We start from the raw sequence: 17,724 nt of genomic DNA on the forward strand, positions 1-17,724 counted from the left end.
CTTTGTGGGGATTTTATCTGCTATCTGCTTATCTTTGCAGATCTGTTTTCTTCTCCCTCTTCCTCCCCTTCCCATCCTCCTTTCTCTTTGTGGCTTGGCTTTCCTAGCATCTTCCAGTGTCCATAGTGGCTTTGCCATCTCTTGGTTCACAGGTCTGTTTGGACCAGTGGTGGACACTATCTCAAGATGGACAAATACTCTATAGTCTGAGAAGGGTGTGCCAGGGAAGAAAAGAAATAGTTCCTCTCAATATGAGCTTTACCTAATGGTCCATGAAACAAGCCTCTGAGGAAGACTCCATCTCTAGTTAATAGATGAATTTTTAAAAAACCAGAGAGGTTTCATGTCTTTTGCCCAAGATCATACAAGCTAAGTGATGGAGCTGAGATTCAAATTGACTCAAGCCTAGACTGCACTGGATGCCATTTTTTTTTCATTTTAGAAATGGCTAAACCTTCCCAAGTCTGCTGGATTGATAGGATTTTTATCATTCTTTGGACACTGAACATGAAGGTACAGTCTGTTCTTTGTACCCATTTCTGTTGGGAAAGATAAGGGTCTGAGCTATGCTGCTTTGCCTCTTAGCGGAAAGGGATGACTTCAGCCTAACATAGACTGGGAAGCTTGTCATGTGGGACTGTGTGGTATTGTTCAGCTCCCACCTCCATGCAAATATAAGCACATTTCAGTTACCATAAAAATGCCTTTGGTCAACTCAACTACATGTTGTGATGAGTACCACTTGGTCACAGGTGGGACCTTTAGAGAGTTCCAAACTGGTAAGCTCTTGGGAGTCTGAGAAGCAATGGTGGGGGCTGTAGAGGGTGCTGCTGTGCTTGGGCTCCAGGGGCAAGAATCCAGAAAAACCCAACAGTGAAAGCCAGGCCTCCCCACCCTGTCCCGGGCTTCTGAGGTGAGAAGTAGTTAATCCAGGATTGGCTCATGGCTCTAGTGATCACAAATTCTTCTCACTTGGTCCTCATCCCTTGATGTCCTAATCACATCATTCCTGTGGCAGATGTGGAGCTTCCAAAAATGCCACATTGCCTTTCCTGTTCTAAAAGACGGTCAGTCTGGGGCCAGGGATTTAGTTCAGTGGTTCTGCCGCCTCCCTAGCAAGCACAAGGTCCCAAGTTCGATCCCCGGTACCAAAAAAAGACGATCAGTCTAACTTCATTGAGTGAACATATTCCAGTAGTGTGCCGAGGATAAGGCCAGTTGTCCATATGAAGTTACCTTCAAAAGGGCTTACAAACACTCAAAATCTCTGGCTTTTATTGCTGTGTGTCCTGCCAGTTTTCCCAGAAATGATCTCAAGTTTCAAGCAGTCAGACATGTCAGCCCTTGTTTTCCCTGTGGTTTACATTTTCAGTCACTACAGGAAATGACTCTCAGAACTTAGTAATTGCTGAGTTGATAGGCTGTGCAAGTTGAGCCAGCATGTTAGTGAGAAAAGCAACACTTTGGAACCAGAAACCTGGGTCAGATCCTAATTTCCTCACTGTGTATGACTTATCTCTGTGCTTTAGTTTCCTCCATTATATGGGGTAGGTTGAGGGCATTAGCTTAACCATCATTTAAAAGTCCTTAACCATTTAGCAATACTCCCTGACAAGCATGCAAAAAGATAAAACTTCCAGTTAGGTATTGAATACTTGATAGCTATGATCCTGAACTTTGAGTGCCCTTGGACTAGTTGCTTTAACCTCTCAGTCAGTTTTCTCATTTGTAATGGGATATAGTATCCCATTTATGAGAATTAAGTGGCAGATGAAAAGCCCTGAACCCAAAGCATGAGAAGACTAGGGACACTATAAAGATGCCCTGTGATTACGTGAGAAGGGATGAGATGAAGGATTTAACTAATGAGAACAGCAAGTCAGCTCAGCCATGGAAAATTAAGGAACCCATACTTGTATCCTGGTCCTGCGTTAGTCCTGCCTTGCCAGCCAGGCTGCAACACCAACCCCCATTGTAATTTCCTGCCACCTAGAACCACAGCTGTGGTGGTAGGGTGGTCTATGGACTTGATTGGCTCTGGAGTCCTCCCCGGGGATTGGTCGAGCACACTTCTGGGCGGGTCATGGAGGCATGGTCTTGGGGTTTGTATCTGATCCCTTTCCCCTTTTCCTGCTTTTCAACCATCATGAACTAAGCATCTTTTCCATGCCCTTATGCCGTGATGTTCCTGCCTTGGAGCCAGCCTACCGCAAACTGAATTTGCTTTTTAAATGTGAGCCAAGTTAAACCTCTCCTCCTTTAAGTTGTGGGTGTTGGATTTTGTGTTCCAGCAACAGCAAAGCTGTTAGGATAGCCACTTTCTAGATTCTTCCTGGAAGCCCAATCCCCCACTGCTTGTTAGTCTCCTCCTGAGAGAATGGAGAGGCTCAGGTCTCCTGAGACAATCCCTAAAAGTTAGACCTCCCCTGGCCTTCAAGAGCTAAGAGCCAATATATTTAGGAAGTTTTCCTGTAGTAGGAATATCTGAAGACAGCTCAGAATTCTGTTGTGCTTCACCAAATTAATAGTGATTGTATTGAATTGTTTCACACCTTAAAACTATGAGCTTGCAACCTAGAATGAAGGACAGCCTGGTCAAGGTCATTATCTTAGCTCTGACCTCATGCTGCATGTAGGTGTTTTGAAACCGTTCTATGAAGTTTAATTCGGTGCTATGAGTGGCCTTGGGAGAAACCAATGCCTTCAATCAAAATACTGGTATAGAGCAGATTAGAAACACAACTTGTTTGTTTTACTTTTGTTCAACCTAATCATTTTAGAAAATACAGTCTCAGTTTTTGATTCAGAGAGTTCCCTTGAGAAAAAACCTTTTAAAACATTGGAGTGCATTTTAGGATTTAGCAAATTAGGCTCAGCTTAAAACTGATAGTTATTCTGGGAGTCACATCTACTTTTAATCACTTTTGTAAAAAAATCACCTGGCTGCTGCCTGTGTAGTCTCTTGTTTAAGCCTACTGGGGCAGCTATGTACTAAGGCCATATTTAGTAGCAGGCTGTAACAGTGTAAGTGTCCAGTCCACAGATCTGTATTATGTGATCCACAGTACCTTCAAAAAAAGTAAATCCTGTAATTTTAAAGAAAAGGAGTTTTGCTGACAAATGCTACTTTTGAATGGATCTTATTGTAGATTCCATGGAAAGAAAAGTTGACCTTTGAGGTATTTATGTTGACAGATAGTCTCATAACAAATTTCACAGTTATCTAAAAGATTGAAAGCTATAGGTATAGGTATCGGTTGTTGCAGCCAAATTAAACCTCTCCTTTAAGTTGTGAGTGAAAAATGGGGCAGAGCAATGTTTCATAAAGCTACCCTTTGAGTAAAACAAAATCAATATTTGCTTACATTTATGTAGATTATTTCAGAAACTGAATATCAAAAGTGGCAATAAGACAGCCTTGTTTGCTTCTGAAGCTGGAAATGGGGATGGAGAGGGTGGCTGGAAGACTTCATGGCTTGCACTATTACATCTTATATTTCAGTGATTGAATGTATTTGCTATTTACGAAACAGCTGAAGTTAAAATTTGAAATTAATGGAAGGTCTAGAAAAATTTACAAGGAGTCAAAAGATGGGTGGAGCTATAGCCCTATGGCAACCCCTTTGAGATTTGGAAGCAAACTGTACAAGGCACAGGAACAATGGACTCTGAGTAGTGACCAAATTGGTCTTCATTGTGTTATCTTTGTTGAAACTGAACATTAGGAGTGTACTATTTATAAGATGTTTACAATAGTCTGTAAAAACACATATGACCAGACCATGGTTTGTTGTTTTATGACACAAATTATTCTTTTGTCTTCTAAATCAAAAACCTTTCTCTTCCTCCCTGTCCTGTGAAAGCTTTCACAATACTGTTTCCCCAGTATCTTGTCCCTTCTCTGTACTCCTTCATTTTTGTGATGGCATTTAGCAACTAATTACCTATAGATCTAGAGCTTATAACATTTTCTTTGTCTTACTATTTATATATGAAATGTTTATTATAGGTACAGTGCCATTTCCTGCCATCACTTCTATTATTTTATCTACAGACCTCCCCTACTAGTCCATTTTGCAAGCAAGGAAACTGAGGCCTAATGGTCATGTAGACAAAAGTGGCAAAGCTAGGATTAGAATGCAGGTCACCTGGTCCCAGGACTGCCTGACTCCACAGCTCCTATTCTTTTCCACTTACTTGAGAACACCAGGTGAACACACATGACATGATCAGTAGGTTATGAGGTTCTCTCCTTGAGGACAAGGCCCATTCCTATCTTACACTTTCCCTGGGAGCCCCAGCTTCATACCAGGCACGAGGCAGTAAATACACGACAAATGTGGTTTTAAAAACAGAAGACCTTTGTGACTCACCAGGTTTGTGAATAATAAATTGAACTTTATGAAAGAAATAAAATGAAATGTGAACCCTCCATGTTGGCATCACCAGCCCAGGCAGTTGCCTTCCTATGAGGGGAGCTTTTCACAAAGACAGACCTCTGTTCTGGTTCCAGGAGAGTGGCTGGCTGGGCAGTGAAAGGAGGAGCCAGCAGCCACAGTGCAGCTTTGTTCAGCAGGGCCCTGCCTCTGCGAACCAGCCTGGGGGATGCAAATTTGTGCCTTGGTGACCTGACCTGGTATCACACATCACACCCTTCTGAGCTCTTGGGATTGCCTGTCGTTTTGACTGTCAAATTCATGTATGCCAAGTCTCTGCTGTTTGTTCTTCCTGAAGGAAGCTAGTAGAGTTTGGAAGAAAGGCTCATATCCTACTCCAGAAATCAAGAGGAAAGCTGGGTGGCTGAGGAGTCTCACAAGAGGTCAAGACTGGGGAACTCATCACCCTCAAAGCTTTTGGAGTCTGAAGCTCTAAATGCCATGAAAAAACACTCACTTGCTATTCTGACTCTTTTACTCCTTCAATAGAAACTTCCCATGAGACCAGACTTCTGACCAGCTGTTCTCTGCTGTGAACAAATTCTGTGAAAAACCAAATCATCTTCATCAAAGAGTTGCTGTGAAAAGGCAGTTACCCTGATGGAAATACACAGTTGAATAATTCAGCTTTGCAATCTTTTTTTTTTATTAAATTCTTTTATTGGTACATTGTAGGTATACAACACAATTACATTTCTCATTGGGAATTGTACCTTTACATGACGCATCTTGGTTCTTATTTTTTTCCCCATTCCTAGCTCTCCCTTCACCCCCTCCACCCTTCCCTATTTACAAAGACTTTGTTTCCATTTTTTCCATTTCTCATCATTTTTCCTTTCCCTTCTTTCCTTTCCCCTGCCCCTCCCACTACCCCTACCCCTTTGGACCTTTTCTTCCTATTTTACATTATTGATTATTCATTCTAATCATTGGTACATTTTAGGTATACAATATAATGACATTCATCATTGGAAATTTGCACCTTTACATAGTCTTTCTTGGTTCTTATTTTTCAGCCTTGCCCAGCCCTCCCTTCAACCCCTCCAGTCCTCCCTATTGACAAAGATTTTGTTCCTGTTTTTCCATTTTCTCATATTAATCCCATTCCCTTCTATCCTTTCCCCTAGCCCTCCCACTTCCTTCCCCTTTGCCTCTTTTCTTCCTATTTCACATTACCTATTATACATTTAATCCTTATTTACACTTTCAGTTTCTCACACCAGAGAAACTATTCGATATTTATTCATGTGTGTCCTATTGATTTCACTTAAGAGTATTGCCTCAATGTGCATCCACTTAGCTATAAATGTCTCTAATTTCTCATGTTTTATGGCTGAGTAGTACTCCATTTTATAAAAAAAACACATTTTCTTTATCCAGTCTCCAGTTGATGGGCATTTGGGCTATTTCCAAGTTTTAGCTATTACAAACTGTGCTATTATGAACATGGGTGCACATATATCACTGTGGTATGATTCTTTGAATTCTTTGGGGAAGATCCCCAGCAGTGGAATAGCGCAGTCCAATGGGACTTCCAGTCCTAGTTCTTTGAGGTATCTCCATACTGATTTCCACAGTGGTTGCACCAGTCTACACTCCCACCAGCAGTGGAGCAGGGTTCCTCTTTCCCCACAGCCGTGCCAGCATTTGTTATTGGTTGATTTCATGATAGCAGCCATTCTTTCTGGAGTGAAGTGGAATCTCAACGTTGTTTTCATTTGCATCTCTTGAATGACCAGTGATGTGGAACATTTTTTCATATGTTTATTTGCTATTTCTACTTCTTTGTCTGAGAAATGTCTGTTCATTTCAGATGCCCATTTTTGGATTGGGTCTTTAAATTTGGGAGGTCTGATTTTTTTCAGTTCTTTATAGATTCGAGATAGTAGACCTTTGTCTGATGAAGAGCAGGTGAAGATTTTTTCCCACATTGTGGGTTGTCTCTTCATACTGCTGGTGGTTTCTCTTGCTGTGCAGAAGCCTTTTAATAAGAAGATATCCCACTTGTTGATTGTTTGTGCTAGTTCACGGGCAACTGAGGTTTTGGTCATAAAATCTTTTCCTACACCGATGTCTTCAAGGGTTCTACCTAACCTCTGTTACAACTGGTTCAGAGTTTCTATTTTAATATTTAGATCGTTAATCCATTTTGATTTTAGTTTAGTGCATGGTGAGAGATACAGGTCTAGCTTTAATCTTTGGCAAGTTGAAGCCCAGTTTTTCCAGCACCATTTATTAAAGAGGCTATCTTTCCTCCAGTGAGGCTGTTTGGCTCCTTTATCGAAGATGAGATGGCTGAGTATGTCTGGCATTGTTTCTGCATCTTCTAATCTGTTTCACTGGTCCTCAAATGTGTTTCTTTGCCAGTACCATGCTGTTTTTATCACAGTAGCTTTGTAGTAGAGTTGCAGGTTGGGGATTGTGATACCCCCTGCCATGTCTCTGTTACCTAGAATTGCTTTTGCTATTCTGGGTCTCTTCTTGCTCCAAATGAATTTTTGCATTGTTTTCTCAAGGTCCATGAAGTATGCTGGTGGGATCTCAATTGGAATTGCATTAAATCTATATAGCAGTTTTGGAAGTATGGCCATTTTCACTCTATTAATCCTTCCTACCCAGGAGCAGGGGATGTCTGTCCATTTTCTGATATCATCTTCAATCTCTCTTTTCAGAGTGCCGTAGTTTTCAGAGAAGAGATCTTTGATTTCTTTTGTTAGGATGATTCCTAGGTATTTCAGTTTTTTGGATGCTATTGTGAAAGGAATGATTTGGCCTATTTCTCTCTCAGTGAGTCTGTCATTGGTGTAGAGGAAAGCTATTGATTTTTGTGTGTTGACCTTGTAACCAGCTACTTGACTGAATTTGGTTATTAAGTCTAGAAGACTTTTGGTGGAGTTCTTGGGGTCTTCTATATAGAGTATCATGTCATCTGCATATAATGACAGTTTGACTTCTTCATTTCCTATCTTTATTCCTTTTATTTCTTTCTCTTGTCTAATTGCCATGGCTAATGTTTCCAGAACTCTATTGAACAAGAGTGGTGATAGTGGACATCCTTGTCTTGTTCCTGATTTGAGTGTGAAGGATTTCAGTTTTTGACCATTTAGTATGATATTGGCTGTTGGTTTTTCATAGATGGCTTCTATCAGTTTGAGGTAGAGACCATCTATTCCAATTTTTTGTAGGGTTTTTATCCTAAATGCATGTTGGATTTTGTCAAATGCTTTTTCTGCGTCTATGGAGATAATCATATGGTTTTTGTCCTTTGCTCTATTGATGTAGTGTATTACATTGATGGATTTGCATATATTGAACCATCCCTGCATCCCTGGAATGAATCCCACTTGATCAGAGTGTATGATCTTCTTTATGATCTTCTGCATTCTGTTTGCCATTATCTTAAGGATTTTTGCATCTATGTTCATGAGTGAGATTGGCCTATAGTTGTTCTTTTCAGTTGGGTCTTTCTCTGCTTTGTGGATCAAGGTGATGCTTGCTTCCAGGAATGAATTTGGGAGTATTGGTTCCCTTTCAATTTCATTGAAGAGTTTCAACAGTAGTGGCAGCAGTTCCTCTCTAAATGTCTTGTAGAATTCAGCAGTGAAGCCATCAGGGCCTGGGCTTTTCTTAGTTGATAAGTTTTTAATTACATTTTCAATTTCATTGGTTGATATTGGGTTGTTCAGAATTTTTAGGTCTTCTTTGTTCAACTTTGGTAATTCATATGTATCTAGGAATCTGTCCATTTCTTCTGTGTTCTCCATCTTAGTGGTGTATAGGTTCTGGAAGTAGGTATTGATGATCCTATGGATTTCTGCTGGGTCTGTTGTCATTTCACCCTTTTCATTCCTAATTGCATAGATTTGGGCCTTTTCTTTCCTTTTTCTCACAAGGTTGGCTAAAGGTTTGTCAATTTTGTTGATTCTTTCAAAGAACCAACTCTTGGCTTCATTGATTTTTTTTGTATGGTTCTCTTAGTCTCCATTGCATTGATTTCTCTTCTGATCTTTATAATTTCCTCCCTTGTATGAGCTTTGGGGTTGTCCCACTCTTCTTTTTCTAGAAGCTTGAGGTTCAGCATCAGGTTGTTTAATTGGGCTCGTTCTGTTTTCCTAATATGTGTATTCACTGCTATGAATTTCCCTCATAAGACTGCTTTCATTGTGTCCCATAGATTCCAATATGTTGTATTGCCATTGTCATTTAATTGAAGGAACTGTCTGATTTCTTCTTTAATTTCCTCTGTGACCTATTGGTTATTCAGAAGTGTGTTGTTCAATTTCCACATGTTTATGAAATTTTTTGAGTTTCTTTTGCTATGGATCTCCAATTTCATACCACTATGGTCTGATAATATACAGGGGATAACTTCAATTCCTTTGCACTTCCTTAAACATGTTCTGTGTGTGAGTATGTGGTCTATTTTTGAGAATGACCCATGTGCAGCTGAGAAGAATGTGTATTCTGATTTTGTGTTGTGGAATACTCTGTAAACATCTGTTAAGTTCATTTGTTCAAGAGTTCGATTGAGTTCTATTATTTCATTACTTATTATTTGTCTAGTTGATCTACCTATTTGTGACAGTGGGGTGTTGAGGTCCCCCACTACAATTGTATTAGTGCATATATGACTTTTCATGTCTGTTAGTATTTGTTTTATATAGTTGGGCGCACTAGTGTTTGGTGCATAAATATTTATGATTGCCATCTCTTCCTCTTGGATTCTTCCCTTTACAAGGATGTATTGTCCTTCTTCATCTCTCTTAATCAGTGTTGATTTGAAATGTACTTGATGTGCAAAGAGGATAGCTACCCCTGCTTTTTTTCGGGTTCCTGTCACATGGAGTATTGTTTTCCACCCTTTAACTTTCAGTCTATGAGTTTCCTTTCAAATTAAGTGTGTTTCTTGTATGTATCATATTGTTGAATTTTGCTTCTTGACACATTCTGCTAATCTATTTCTTTTGATTGGTGAATTGAGACCATCAACATTGATGGTATAACTGAAACATATTGACTTGTCATTGCCATGACTTTTTCTTTTTGTTGGGTTCTCCCCCTTTACATTTAATTCCTTGTCATGCCAGATGAGTTCCTTCTGCTTTGCTTCCTGGGGTTGTGATCCTCAATGTCTGTTCCTAGGATGTTGTGTAAAATTCTTTGGAGTGCTGGTTTGGTATTCACGAAGTTCCTAAGGTGCTCTTTGTCATGAAAGTATCTTATTTCTCCATCCATTTTGAAAGATAGTTTTGCAGGATACATCAATCTGGGTTGGAAGCTGTTTTCTTTTAGGGCTTGGAATATGTCACTCCAAGCTCTTCTTGCCTTGATGGTTTGTGTTGAGAAGTCTGCTGTGATTCTGATGGACTTTCCTTTGTATGTGATTTGTTTCTTTGCTCTGACTGCTTGGAGAACTTTGTTCTTCTGTTGTGTTTCTGGAATCTTAACAATTATATGCCTATGTGTAGATTTTTTTTGATCAAGGCTATTTGGAGTCCTATATGCCTCACTTATCTGTATGTCAGGCTCTTTTCCCCTGCTTGGGAAATTTTCTGCCATTATTTCTGTGAAGAGATTTTTTATGTCATCTCCACTCTCTCGTGTTTCTTCATTGAGCCCAATCAGTCTTATGTTATTCTTCTCTGCATCATCTAGCAGCTGCTGGATTGATTTCTCATGTTCCCTTATAATTTTGAAGCAATTTTTCTTTTCCTGGTCACTAATTGCGATCTTATCTTCTCTATCTGAAATTCTGTCCTCACATTGGCTCATTCTGCTGTGTAGACTTTCAATGGAGTTTTTCATGTCCTGGAAATCTATTTGCATCTGTTTTATGGATTCCATTTGTTTATGTTGGGATTCCATCATATTCTTGAGCTCCTCTCTAGATTTATTAATCATGTCTTGCACTAGGGGCACAATCTTTGCTGTTATCTGAGAAATTATTTCTGATTTCATTTTTTCCAGATCCCCTTTTGTTGCCAGTTCAGTGGGTCCAGGTGGTTGAGTATCAGAGTGTTCCATCTCATTTCCATTTGGGGTTGCTGTAGGTGATCTGGAAGTCTGGTTTTGAGACTTATTTACATGTTTTCTCATTTGGACTGGGGTGGGGGGCTGTTAGCGCCTGCACAGATTACCTCCTCTGAGCTGGGAAAGATGGGACAGGGGCCGCAAGCATCTGTAGGGATGGTGACCCAAAAGCCCTTTCCTGTGGGCTGGGAGCAGTTGGAGGGATGGTGGCCTGGAAGCCCCTTCCTCTGGGCCAGGATCAGCAGGACAGAAGGTGTCCCAAAAGCCCTTTCCTCTGGGCTGGGAGCAGCAGGAGGGATGGTGACCAGGAAACCCCTTCCTGTGGACCTGGAGCAGTGGGACGGCGGCTCAGAAGCCCCTACCTCTGGGCTGGGAGCAGTGGGACTCAGTACCTTGGTCTGGTGGTCTGGTGTCCTGTGCGTCTTTGTTGTTTGGAACCAGGTGGCTGCCTGTCTGCAGCGGGCTGATTTGGCATGTTCCGTGCAACTGGGGACCTCGGTAGGGGGTGGGCAGACCTGCCTGTCTGCAGTGGGCTGATTTGGCGTCTTCTGCATGACTCAGGACCTCGGTAGGGCCTCAGCTTTGCAATCTTGCTGAAGCACATTAGAGATATCCTGGATACTGATGGAAAGATTCCTTTATTCATTCAACAAATATTTATTAAATATGCCTGTGATATTCTAGGCACTGGGAATGCAGCATTGAAAATTTACATTCTAGTTATATGAGTGTGTGTGGAGACATACTAAATGTGTTAGTGAAAGGTGGCAGTTAGAAAGTGATAAATGCTGTGAGGAAAAAAAGAATGAGGGAAGAAGGGGGGGAATATGAATAGTAGGGGAGAATGGGTGAATCTGTTATTTTTTTTTTTAACATTGCAAAATCCACAGTTTCAACAATGTTTATCATTCTCAAATTCCAAGATAAATACATAATTATTAAACATATGAAGAAACAGAACTATGTTACCATATTTAAGAAGAATAACAATAGAGACTCCCAGAATCAAGTTGCTGGAAATAGAAAAGGGGTTTTTTTTGTTGTTGTTGCTTTTGAGACAGGGTATCTTGCAGTTCAGACTGGATTTGAAGTCACTGTACAACACAGGCTGGCCTCCAACTTGCAGAGTTCCTCCTGCTTCAGCCTCCCGAATGCTGGGATTACAAGTATGCACCACCGTGCCCAGCAGAAATAGAAATGGTTTTAAAGCAGTTACTCTAACTATGCTAAAGGAAAATATACACCCAATGAATATGAAATCTCAGAGAAATAAAAACTATAAAAAAATTAGCCAGAAGGAATGTAAGAGAAAATACATTTTAAATAAAAGTAATAAATCATAACATTACGTAAAACAAAATGAAGCACTGACTATATGGAATCCCCTAAAGGCAGGTAGGCAGGCAATCGAGATTTGGCTGGGTAGTCAAAGGAATCCACATCCGAAAACACCAGAGAGGATGTCTGTGAGAGCTGCCACAGTATCTTCCCTGGGCAAGAGGAGCTCAGTAGAGTCCTAGATAGTGGGCAGGATTGGTAGAAGCCCTGCATTCACAGCAGCCAAGCCGCCCAGCTCATTCCAACTGACTCTGCACCTGCCACACCTAGGAATCCACCCACAGGCCAGCTGCTTAGACCAAGGTCAGCGCCCCTTCCCACTGAGGATGAATTCCTGGTCCTTGTGCCCCTTTCCTACCCTTCCACTTCTAGAGCAGAGCCTGCTCTCTCAGTGCACCCTTGGGGTCCAGGTTGAGGCCGCCACACACACACACACGAGTTGCGTCCCTAACAGCCACCACCAGAGGCTTGCCACTACCAGGCAGCCTGTGATTGCAAAGTGACATGGCCAAAGGCACTGTCTTTTCTTTTTTTTTCTGGTACCGGGATCCAACTCAGGACCTTGCACTTGCAAGGCAGGCTCGGTGCCACTGAGCTAAATCCCCAGCTCTTCACTGTCTTTATTGAATTTTGTGTTGAAGACAGTAAAGATGTTAACATAAATTTTGAAAAATCCAAATTTACTTTAAATTGTCTTGGAAGAAGTGGTAATTTTAGACATTTAAATGAAATTAATCTTTTTCATTGTATTGATCTAAATGATTCTAAGCATAAAAGAACGGACAGATCAATTTTATGTTGTTGACAAAAGGGAGGATCTGGCCAGCCATGGCCCATCAGTGGTAGTGAACCTATGGCATGTGTGTCACGGCCAGCTGTTTGTAACCCCTGAAAGCTCTAAAAAGTTCATCATCATTGGCCTAGGTTAACAAAAGAGCAAAGCTTAATTAGCTTAGTGGGACTTCAATAACTGAAAGAGTAGGACTAAATCCAATGAACACATATATTTTGATCATTTCTCTGAGATGAACACCCTAGGTGGTGATGAGCATGTATACTGACCAGAAGTAGATGGAGCAGAGGATGATTTACAAGGCAGCGATGATGAAAAAAATGCTAGACCTGGGATAAGGTATTGTTATGGTTTGGGTCTGGATGTCCCCCCAAAGCCTCATTCGGTCAGAGGGAGCTGAATCTGGGATTCAGGGAGTGTGATTACTAAACTACTACACAGGAGTGATTTAGCACCGTCCTACTCCTGGTAGTCTGGATGGGATAAGAGGCAGAATGATATGATGAAGCTCTCTCTTGATGCTTTTGCCATCTTCCAGTGCCATGAACTAAAGCTCCCTTGTTGCTACCTTATGCACACCAGTGTTTTCTCCTCTGCAGTCCCTGCCTTGGAGCAGGCTGATTATGGACTGAAACCTCTATGAACTGTAAGCCAAATTAAACTCATCCCCCCTTTCTTTTTTCTTTTTTTTTTTGGTACCAGAGATCGAACTCAGGACCTTGCACTTGCGAGGCAGGTGGCGAAACCACTGAGCTAAATCCCTGGCCCATAAACTCGTCCCCTTTAACTCTGGGTGTCAGGTATTTTGCCTCAGCAATGAGAGAAAAGTAACTAACACTGGTATGTCATCACCTGGATTTTGAGAAATAAAAATAACTTCTCGGGCTGGGGATTTAGCTCAGTAGCACTGCACCTGCCTTACAAGCACAAGGTCCTGAGTTTGATCTGAGGTACAAAACAAAAACGAACACTTCTCTGTAAGATTTCACAATTGAAATGAATTCCTGAGTTAATAACTCTAAAAAGTAGATGCTATATTTGCCTCTTTTGCCACCCGCCCCCCTTTTTGAGACAGAGTCTTGCTTTGTAGTTCAGGCTAGCCTTGAACTCATGGTGATCCTCCTGCTTCAGCCTCCCTGGTGCTGGGTCTACAGGCATATGCAACCACATCTAGCTAAACCTGCTTATTTAAGACTTCACTAAGGGTTGTGTGGGGAGACTTTGGCCAAAGGAGTGACTTCCTTAGTGTGATAAGGAAGAGGCACTGGAACAGTTCCCATGCTCCCAGAATGCATGGTTAGAGTATAGAGCAGAATATACAGGACAAGAGTCAGCATAATTAAAAGCAGTTTGTTCTCAGAGATGTTTGCTTTGGCCATTTTGTCCCCTCTGCCCCAATAAGACTGCCCAAACTAAGCTGAGATGTGTCATACAACAAACCATCCCATTCTGGCCATTCTGTCACTGATAAAAACTCTTACACAATACAGTATGTCGCAGATGCTTCCCTTCTATATCTTTGTTCTCATGTCCTTGAGTTACAAATATTGTCACTTTTATTTTATTTTTCTTGGAACCAGGGATCGAACTCGGGTCCTTGCACTTGTGCAGCAGGTGGCGAAACCACTGAGATAAATCCCCGGCTTGAGTTACAAATAAATAACCACAGAGGTCTCAGCTCACTGTTTTCCTGAGTCTTTGGAATCAGCCCCTCTGAGCCTCTCAGTGACTGAACTAAATTTCACCTCTGAGTAATCTTTTTCACACTGAGATGGGGTTGAAAATATACCATTTTATAGTGCAATTTAAATCAGCTAAAGCAGTATCTTCTTGTATGAACATTTCCCAGGCTTCCACGAAGCTGCCGAGGTCCTAGGCAACTGATAGAGCAGTTGTGATGAGGAAGAACATTTCACCTAAGTCTCCTTTACTTTATAACATAGTTACTGACATGGCAGGAAACTTTCAGCCTAGGGAAAGGTAACCAAATTTTAGACATTATTTGGCCTCTAAGCTTTTACATCTCTCAGTATAGAGGAAGAAAACTGTATGTTGTTAATTTAGCCTGTACATTTAGGCCAGATTTGAATTTGCACTGTCAGTATGACAAATGAGTAAAAAAAAAAAAGTTACTATACAATTGGATTTTTTGTTTTTTGATTCAGTTTATACCCTGGTTGAAAATCCTCAATTTATGTTTATGACAGTTTTAAATGTCTATGTTCTAATAAACTGTTGGAAGATGAGAAAGAAAAAAAAATGCACTAACAGAACACCCTGCCTGATGTTCCTGCCCTTCTCCCATGATAGATACATAAAAAACCAACATCCAGCCAGATGAGGTGGCACATGCCTGTAATCCCAGCCACCTGATAGGCTGAAGCAGGATGACAAGTTCACAGCCACTAGTGCCACTTAGCAAGACCCTGTCTCAAAACTCAAAAAAGAATGAGGGGGATACTGGAAATGTAGCTCAATGCTCCCTGGCTTCAATCTCCAGCACCACACTTTAAAAAAGTGTGTGTAGGGGAGACAGAAACAGACAACATCCACAGATGAGAAACCACCAAAGAGTACACAACCAGATACCTGCAGAAAACCAGCACAAGGCAGGCATAGTGGTGCATGCCTATAATCCTACCACTTGGGAAGCTGAGACAGGAAGATTGCCCCAAGTTTAAGGTCAGCCTAGGCCATAGTGAGTTTAAGGCCGGCCTGAACTACACAACAAAATCCAGTCTCAAAACAACAAAAACAAAACCCAGCAAAATGACAGATATATAAGGATTTAATATATGCTTAACTACATAAAATTGTCACAACTCTTATGAGGTTGAAGGGGGTCAGCAAAATACACAGGTCAAACACAGACCACAATTTTTAAAACCAGTGACTTTAGAATGGATTGTACATTTTTTTTCTAACAGTGCTGAGAATTGAACCCAGAGCCTCATGCTTGCTAGGCAAACCCTAGCACTGGGCTACACCCTCAGGCCCACTAAAATTTTTTTCATGGATTGTGAGATACATGAAAATAATATAAATTTCAAACAATTGCGGGGAGTGGTGGTGGTGGCATTTTGCCTTCTTTCTATTTTGTTTCATTTGGCTTTTTTTCTGTTTGATTTGCAGTACTGAGAATTGAACCAAGGGAGCACTGAGGTACATTCCCACCTTCACCCGCCTTTTCATCTTATTGTGAGACAGGGTTTCACTAAATTGCCCTGCTGGCCTTGAACTTGCACTCTTCCTGCCTCCTAAAAAGCTGGGATTAAGGGAATATGCCACTGCACCTGGAGATTTGGGGTTTTTGTTTTTGTTTTTTATACCAGGGATTGAACTCAGGACCTTGCACTTGCAAGGCAGGCGGCAGAACCACTGAGCTAAATCCCTGGCCGGATAGTTGTCAATAAATATTTTTTATTGTGCTAAAATATACTTAACTTAAAACTACATACCCACTAAGATACTTCACTGTTCCCCCCTTACCCAACCTGACAAATATTTGGTGTCTACCCTTCTACTTTCTGTCTCTACAAACTTCACTACTCTAGGTTCCTCATATCAGTGAGATCCCTAATTTTATGACTGGGTTTACACATAGCCACCTCTGTTCTCTTCTGGCTACTACAGGGCATGTCTTCCCCATCTTTTCACTTTCATCTAATTTTTGTCTTTAGATCTTAATTCCTGTAAATAGAACATGGCTGTATTAGGGATTAGCAAGCCTGAGGGACAAAGAGTATTAAAACAATATGCTTTGCAAATGACAGGTAAATTAAAAAACAGAAATAAAGACCTCAGGGTATAATAACATAATCATCTATTAGGTCTCAGAGAAAAATTATCCCTGCATATCATGATGCAACCTTTAGATCAGAGCTGTGCCAAGCTGCACTGCATGATCAGCCAAGATTTCAGGGTCGTTGACCTTTAGCATTCATGGCTGCTACAACCAATGCCCATTGATAACACAAACAAGCACAAAAGTAATATTTCAGGAGCTACCTGTGGCTTACACTAAAATGACCTAGATTAAACATTTTTTCATTTAGGTTTCTTTTAAAAATATGATTAGCTGGGGGCCGGGGATTTAGCTCAGTGGTTTCGCCGCCTGCTGCACAAGCGCAAGGACCCGAGTTCAATCTCCGGTACCAAAAAATATATATATATATGATTAGCTGGGTGTGGTGGCTCACGCCTGTAATCCCAGCACTCAGGAGGGTAAGGCAGGAGGATCCCTGAGAGTTCGAGGCCAGCCTGGGCTACATAGTTCAAGGCCAGACTGAACTACATAGCAAGACCCAGTCTCAAAACAAACAAACAAACAAACAAACAAAAAGATTAAATCCCCTAGGACAATATAGTACACTTCAAAGAAAACATTACCTGGAGAGAATACATTTTGCAACAGTAAAAGCTAAGACATTCCAAGGTAACTTCTAAGGTAAACTATTGATCAGCATGATCACCATTGAAACAATAATCATTATAGCTCCCCGAAGCTCCTGAAGTGTCCTGTGTAGAAAAAGAAATCCAAACTGCCACTCTGCAACAGCCACCTTGGCTCTTGCCTGCCTTTTCGCCTTGTGCTATTTGCACTTTCCAGGAAATTCTGCCTTTGTTTTTACAATGCTTTTTTGTCTGAACCGAATTCTTTCTTCAAGAACCCAAGATTTCCAATGAAATGTACTGCATACATTTAAAAAAGAACACAAAGACCAAGGAACTCTCTTGCCAGTCCATAGTTGGAATATGGTTTAACTATAAAATGACAAAGTATAATTGTATATATTTATGGAATATAAGGTGATGTTATGATTTATAAAATGGAATGATTAAATGAGGCTATTTAAAATATCCATCAACTGAAATATTTACCATTTTTTGTGGTGAGAACATTCCAAGTTTACTCTTAGCAGTTTTAAAATCCACATACAGTAGTCTTCCAACTATTTACAGTTTTGTTTTCCAAGATTTCATGCTTGGAAAATATTAAATAGAAAATCCTAAAAATAAACAATTCAGGAGTTATTTTTGTTGTTATTATTTGTCTTAGGATAGGGTCTCTCAAAGTTGCCCAGGCTGACCTTGAACTTGGGATTCTCCTACCTCACCCTCCCATGG

At 40.8% G+C, this 17,724-nt stretch overlaps 1 protein-coding gene across 7 annotated transcripts in view; it reads left to right on the forward strand.

Moving 5' to 3' along the window:
• The window catches only part of Snx18 (sorting nexin 18), an 81,741-nt gene that overhangs the window by 29,728 nt on the left and 34,289 nt on the right, over positions 1 to 17,724 (forward strand). The gene's annotated exons all lie outside the window — the stretch shown is intronic.

This window comes from Heterocephalus glaber, unplaced genomic scaffold (genome assembly GCF_053883595.1).
Source record: "Heterocephalus glaber isolate CG9 unplaced genomic scaffold, H.glaber_assembly_v1.0 deba00001538, whole genome shotgun sequence".
In the NCBI taxonomy this organism is placed as follows: Eukaryota; Metazoa; Chordata; class Mammalia; order Rodentia; family Bathyergidae; genus Heterocephalus; species Heterocephalus glaber.